This window comes from Callorhinus ursinus, unplaced genomic scaffold (assembly GCF_003265705.2).
Source record: "Callorhinus ursinus isolate GAN/ISIS: 27379988/994484 unplaced genomic scaffold, GSC_fseal_2.0 scaffold22, whole genome shotgun sequence".
Lineage (NCBI taxonomy): Eukaryota > Metazoa > Chordata > Mammalia > Carnivora > Otariidae > Callorhinus > Callorhinus ursinus.
In genome coordinates this window covers 11,503,990-11,510,094 of record NW_027397084.1, presented here as the reverse complement: position 1 = coordinate 11,510,094, position 6,105 = coordinate 11,503,990, and positions in this window count along the sequence as shown.

The following is a 6,105-nucleotide window of genomic DNA, read 5'->3' as shown; positions in this document are numbered from 1 at the left end:
ATATATATATATATATATATATATATATATCTCCATCCATTAGTCTCAGGAGCAGGAAACATAACAGGCTTTCATAACACATAGAAGATTTTTTAAAAAAGACTAAAAAATAATAATACACAGAAGACAGAGACCTAGACAAAATGCCAAGACAGAAGAATTCACCCCAAATGAAAGAACAAGAAGAGGTCACAGCTGGGATGTAATCAAAACAGACATAAGTAATATGCCTGATCCAGAATTTAAAGGAACAATCATAAGGATATTGGCTGGGCTTGAGAAAAGTATAGAAGATACAAGGAGGTCCCTTACCATGGAGATAAAAGACCTAAGAACTAGTCAGGCAGAAATAAAAAATGCTATAACCAAGATGCAAAACCAACTAGTTGTAATGACCACAAGATGGAAGAAGCAGAGGAACAAATAAGTGATACAGAAGATAAAAGGATGGAAAATAATGAAGCTGAAAAGAAGAAGGAAAGAAAAATATTGGATCACAAATGTAAACTTCAGGAACTCAGCAACCCTATAAAGCATGGTAACATTTGCATCATAGGAATCCCAGAAGAAGAGAGGGGAAAGAGGCCAGAAGATTTGAGCAAATTATCCCTGAAAACGTCCCTAATCTGGGGAAGGAAACTGATATTCAAATCCAGTAGGCACAGAGAACTCCCATCAAAATCAACAAAAGCAGGCCAACACCAAGAAATATCATAGCAAAATTTGCAAAATACAGAAATAAGGAAAGAATCCTGAAAGCAGCAAGGGAAAGGAAAGCCCTAACCCTTAAGGGAAGACAAATCAGGTTAGTAGCAGATCTAGCCAAAGAAACTTAGCAGGTGAAAAGACAGTGGCTTAATACAGTCAACATGCTGAATGGGAAAAATATGCAACCAAGAATACTTTATCCAGCAAGGCTTTCATTCCAAATAGAAGGAGAGATAAGGAGTTTTCCAGACAAACAAAAACTAAGGTAGCTCATGACCACTAAACCAGCCCTGCAGGAAATATGAAAGGGAACTCTTTGAGTTGGAAAGAAAGACCAAAAGCAACAAAGACTAGAAAGAAACAGAAAAAATCCCCCAAAACACTAACTTTACAGGTAATACAATGGCACTAAATTTATATCTATCAGTAATCACTCTGAATGTAAATGGACTAAATGTTCCAATCAAAAGACATGGGGTATCAGAATGGATAAAAAAAAAAAAAACCATCTATATGCTACCTAAAAGATTTTAATTTTATTATTTTTAAAAGATTTTTTTTTTATTTATGACAGAGAGAGAGAGAGAGAGAGAGAGAGACACTGAAAGAAGGAACACAAGCAGGGGGATTGGGAGAGGGAGAAGCAGGCTTCCCGCAGAGCAGGGAGCCCAATGCGGGGCTCGATTCCAGGACCCTGGGATCATGACCTGAGCCAAAGGCAGATGCTTAACGACTAAGCCACCCAAGCACCCCACAATTTATTTTTTTAAGATTTTATTTGTTTATTTGACATAGTACAAGCAGGTGGAGCAGCAGGAAGAGGGAGAAGCAGGCTCCCACTGAGCAGAGAGCCTGACGCCGGGCTCAATCCCATGACCCCAGGATCACGATTTGAGCCGAAGGCAGACACCTAACCAACAGAGCCACCCAGGTACCCCAAGACTCATTTTAGACCTAAAGACACCTGCATATTGAAAGTGAGAGGATGAATAATGATTTATTATGCTAATGGACATCAAAAGAAAGCTGGAGTAGCCATACTTATATCAGAAAACTAGATTTTAAATGAAAAACTATAACAAGAGATGAGGAAGGGCACTATATCACAATAAAGGGGTCCATCGGACAAGAAGATCTAACAATTGTAAATATTTATGCCCCCAACTTGGGAGGAACCAAATATATAAATCAATTAATAACAAACATAAAGCAACTCACTGATAACAGTACAATAATAGTAGGTGACTTTAACACCCTACTGATAGCAATGGACAGATAATCTAAGCAGAAAATCAACGAAACCATGGCTTTGAATGACACACTGGACCAGATGGACTTAATAAATATTCAGAACATTTCATCCTAAAGCAGAATACACCTTCTTTTGTACTGCACATGGAATATTCTCCAGAATAGAATACATACTGGGTCACACACAAATCAGGCCTCAACCAGTACAAAAAGATGGAGATCATACCATGCATATTTTCAGGCCACAACACTATGAAACTTGAAGTCAACCACAAGAAAAAATTCGGCAAGACCACAAATACATGGAGGTTAAATATCACCCTACTAAAGAATGAATGGGTTAACCAGGAAATTAAAGAAGAAATTGAAAAAATATGTGGAGCAAATGAAAATGAAAACATGACAGTCCAAACCTTTGGAATGCAGCAAAGACAGACACAAGAGGGAAGTACATAGCAATACAGGCCAACATCAAGAAGCAAGAAAAATCTCAAATACACAACTGGACCTTACACCTAAAGGAGCTAGAAAAGGAACATCAAATAAAGCCTAAAGCCAGCAGAAAAAGGGAAATAATAAAGACTAGAGCAGAAATAAATGATATGGAAATAAAACAAAACAAAACAAAAACAACACAGTAGAACAGATCAATGAAACTAGGAACTTTGGTTCTTTGAAAGAATTAATAAAATTGATAAGTCCCTAGCCAGACTTATCAAAAAGAAAAGAGAAAGGACCCAAATAAATAAAATCACAAATGAGAGATCACTAACAATACTGTAGAAATAAAAACAATGATAAGAGATTATGAAAAATTATATGCAAACAAATTGGGCAATCTGGAAGAAATGGATAAATTCCTAGAAACATATAAACTACCAAACTAAAACAGGAAGAAATAGGAAATTTGAACAGACCCACAACCAGCAAAGAAATTGAATTACTAATCAAAAATTTCCCAATAAACAGAAGTCCAGGGCCAGATGGCTTCCCAGGGGAATTCTACCAAACATTTAAAGAACAGTTAATACCTATTCTTCTCAAACTGTTTCAAAAAATAGAAATAGAAGGAAAACTTCCAAACTCATTCTAGAAGGCCAGCATTACCTTAGTTCCAAAACCAAATACCCCACTCAAAAGAATTATAGGCCAATATCCCTCATGAACATGGATGTAAAAATTCTCAACAAAATACTAGCAAGTTGAATCCAACAATACATTAAAACAATTATTCACCATGATCAAGTAGGATTTATTCCTGGGTTGCAAATGTGGTTCAATATTCACAAATCAATCAATGTGATACACATTAATAAAAGAAAGGACAAGAACCATATGATCCTGTCAATAGATGCAGAAAAAACATTTGACAAAGTTTACAGCATCCATTCCTGATAAAAACCCTCAAAAAAGTAGGGACAGAGGGAACATACCTCAACATCATAATGGCCATTTATGAAAGACCCACAGCTAGTATCATCCTCAATAGGGAAAAACCGAAAGCTTTTCCCCTATGGTCAGGAACAAACAGAGATGTCCACTCTTACTACTGTCATTTAACGTAGTACTGGAAGTCCCACCTTCAGGAATCAGACAACAAAAAGAAATAAAAGAATCCAAATTGGCAAGGAAGAAGTCAAACTTTCACTATTTGTGGACAGCCTGATATTCTATGTAGAAAACCTTAAAGACTTCACCAAAAAATTGTTAGAACTGATACATGAATTCAACAAAGTCACAGGATACAAAATCAATGTACAGAGATTTGTTGCATTTCTAAACAGCAATAATAAAGCAGCAGAAAAAGAAATCAAGGAACTGATCCCATTTACAATTGCAACAAAAACCGTAAGACACCTAGGAATAAACCTAACCAAGGAAGTAAAAGATCTCTACTCTGAAAACTATAGAACACTTATGAAAGAAATTAAAGAGGACACAAAGAAATGGGAAAACATCCCATGCTCATGGAGTGGAAGAACAAGTATTGTGAAAATGTCTATACTACCCAAAGCAATCTACACATTTAATGCAGTCCTTATCAAAATACCACCAGCATTTTTCATAGGACTAGAACAAACAATCCTAAAATTTGTATGGAAACACAAAAGACCCCAAATAGCCAAAGCAATCTTGAAAAAGAAAAGCAAAGCTGGAGACATCACAATTCCAGACAGGGAACCATCAAAAGTCCTAGAGAAGAACACAGGCAGCAACCTCTTTGACCTCAATGGCAGCAACTTACTAAACATGTCTCCAGAGGCAAGGGGAACAAAAGCAAAAATGAGCTATTGGGACTTCATCAAGATAAAAGACTTCTGCACGGTGAAGGAAACAATCAACAAAACTAAAAGGCAGCCTATGGAATGGGAGAAGATATCTGCAAATGACATAACTGATAAAGGGTTAGTATCCAAAATCTATAAAGAGCTTATCAAGCTCAACACCCAAAAAACAAATAATCCAGTTAAGAAATGGGCAGAAGACATGAATAGACATTTTTCCAAAGAAGACATCCAGATGGCCAACAGACACATGAAAAGATGCTTGATATCACTCATCAGGGAAATACAAATCAAAACCAGAATGAGGTAACATCTCACACCTGTCAGAATGGCTAAAATAACAACTCAGGAAACAATAGATGTTGGCAAGGATGCAGAGAAAGGGGGACCCTCTTACACTGTTGGTGGGAATGCAAACTGGTATAGCCACTCTGGAGAACAATATGTAGGTTCCTCAAAAAGTTAAAAATAGGGGTGCCTGGATGGCTCAGTTGTTAAGTGTCTGCCTTCAGCTCAGGTCATGGTCAGGGCGGGGGAGGGGGTCCCTGGGATCAAGTTCCGCATCAGGCTCCCTGCTCCGCGGGAAGCCTGCTTCTCTCTCTCCCACTCCCCCTGCTTGTGTTCCCTCTCTTGCTGGGTCTCTCTCTGTCAAATAAATAAATAAATCTTTACCAAAAAAAAAAGTTAAAAATAGAACTACCCTATTACCAAACAATTGCACTACTAGGTATTTACCCAAATGATACAAAAGTAGTGATTTGAAGGGGCACATTCAACCCGATGCTTATAGCAGCATTATCAGCAATAGCCAAATCATGGAAAGAGCCTAAATGTCCATCAACTGATAAATGGATAAAGATGTACATACCACCTATATATAGTTCCATATGCATATAATGGAATATTACTTGGCCATCAAAAAGAATGAAATCTTGCCATTTGCAAGGACATGGACAGAACTAGAGTGTATTACAGTAATTGATATAAGTCAATCAGAAAAAGACAAATACCGAATGAATATAATTTCATTCATGTGGAACTTAAGAAACAAAACAGACAAACATAGAGGAGGAAAAAAAGAGACAAATCATAAGAGACTCTAAATTATAGAGAACAAACTGAGGGTTGCTGGAGGGGAGGAGGGCAGGGAGGTGGGCTAAATGGGTGATGGGTATTAAGGAAGGCACTTGGGATGAGCATTGGGTGTTATATGTAAGTGATCAATCACTAAATTCTACTCCTGAAACCAATATTACACTATATGTTAACTAGAATTTAAATAAAACCTTAAAAAAAAAAGTATAGAGCAAAGAAATAAATACATGCTTTTATGGTCAATTAATCTATGACAAGGAAGACAAGAATATGCAGTAGGGAAAAGACAGTCTCTTTAATAAATGGTGCTGGAAAACTGGATAGTTACATTTAAAAAAATGAAACTGGGCCACTTTTTTACACCATACACCAAAATAAACTCAACATTCATTAAAAACCTAAATGTAAGAACTGAAACCATAAAACTCCTAGAAGAAAACATAGGCCATGATCTCTTGGACATTATCTTTAACAACATATTTATGGATATGCCTCTTCAGGCAAGGGAGACAAAAGCAAAAATAAACTATGGAACTACACTAAAATAAAAAGCTTTTGCACAGCAAAGGAAACCATCAACAAAACAAAAAGACAACCCAGGGTTTGAGAGAAGATATTTGTAAGTGATATATCTGATAGGGCGTTAATATCCAAAATATAAAAATAACTTCTGCAACTCAGCAACCCCCTAAAAAAAAAACTAATCTTACTAAAAAATGGACAAAGGACCTGAATAGACATCTTAAGAAGACATACAGATGGCCAA